The sequence below is a fragment of the Watersipora subatra genome, chromosome 11, assembly GCF_963576615.1.
Source record: "Watersipora subatra chromosome 11, tzWatSuba1.1, whole genome shotgun sequence".
In the NCBI taxonomy this organism is placed as follows: domain Eukaryota; kingdom Metazoa; phylum Bryozoa; class Gymnolaemata; order Cheilostomatida; family Watersiporidae; genus Watersipora; species Watersipora subatra.
The window spans coordinates 24,169,175-24,170,968 of record NC_088718.1 but is presented as its reverse complement, the minus strand read 5'-3'; positions in this window follow the sequence as shown (position 1 = coordinate 24,170,968).

Sequence of the window (1,794 nt, the reverse complement as noted above, 5' to 3'; positions counted from 1 at the left end):
CCGATGAACTCTATTTATCATATCGAATAAAAAACTTTTGAAAGCTATATTTTTATTTTGGATAGCAACAATTGATACAGTTATTAATAGTGATTCTAAAATATTCTGGAATAACGGGGATGACTTATACATGAGTAATACTTATAATAATACAATTTTTGCATTAAAAATACCTATCCATTTGTAAAGAATTTCCATTTATACTGATGTAAACGTTCATTTCATATATTTTTGTAAGATTCTTGTAACCAAATACGCCATGTAGAGCTAATCTTCCAGGCATAGAACTGCATTGATTACTATAGCATTAAACAACTTCTACTGTAGTTTGCTTATTAATCAGTAAAATACTTTCCATTCTTGATTTGATCGTTAGTCCTATCACGACCATATTTCGATAACCAGGCATATTTGCTTTTAAATAACTTTGTAATGCGCACAACTGCTGATCAGCATTTGTTCAAATGTTTGTCGCATTAAATGATATTCAAATAAAATTATTTTCAACAACAAAAATCTACATTACAATAATCATATTAATTTAATACAACTTACTCAAATGCCCGATCACGTGATGTGGCAGAAAAGATCCCATATTTGAAAGATTTTGTACGATCTCTAGTACATTACAATCTTTCTTGTATGCCAAGTTCAAAACAAGAGCTGCCACCTTTCAAGAAATACTCTGGGTGAAGTGGAAATAGCACCCACATATTTCTACATTGGGCCATGCTGCTTTTATTGCTTCGTGCAGACTTATCTCAAAGTCGCAAACAACCTCAAGGGCACTGAGTTCTTCAGTGCCCTTGACTACCTTGAGCATCTACAAATGTATACAGTAAAGCCTTAATGCTTTATTAATTTTACTTGCTTTTTTATTTTAATTTGCAAAAAGAGAATGTTTTGAAAAAACTCGTCCTCATATAAGTTTACTACTTTGTGTGTTGAGACAAACACTTACTAAAAGTTCCATGGTATGTTAAAGATATTGTACATAGCGGTGATGATAAACCTTATCAATGTAAAAAAATAATTTTATGAACTTAAACTTCTGACTTAAATTATGAAGTCAGACAATCTAACGGAACAAATGTTTACGACTACATGTATATAAATGTGGCTGCAATACGACACTCTTTTGACATACCTTCCAATAGCCTTAATTTTTATGAACACAAATAATATTGTCACAACATAACTTATGCTCAACTGTTGTTGGGCACAAGAAAAGCTAAAAAAGTGAATAACCATTCTCAGGTTGATAAGCTGGCAGTTGTCATTCCTGAATTAGTGCCCATATTCCCTCATAAGCCTGATTTATTTTGCTGGCTACGTGTTCAGTGGGATGATGAGTATAGGTGCTTTTATAAAGACACCATAGGCGTAAGAAAACTGCTATCTACAGCCATTTCCTTTCTCGGTGGTCCCTGATGATCAGACTCAGAGTTACAGAGCCTGAGTGAGTATGAGTTGGCTGAAACTATGACATATCTATTGTTGCTGCTAGCGTAACCTTCTGACGTGAAATATGATCTTTCAGCTTATATTAACACCACTCAAGGAGCCTGCATAAGCAAAGTTAAAATAGAGTAGAATGGGAAACAGGACTCCACGAATAACCCACATTTATAATAGGCCTAACATAGCATAAGCATAGGCCCCAAACATACTCGCCGGTAGTTGCAAGATAAACTCCACCGCATTGGTCAGTTGAAAAATTTTCCAAAGCTGCTTAAAATGCGCTGTTGCTGGTTTAGTAGCAAGTAAACACAAATACATTATACATCGCTAAAT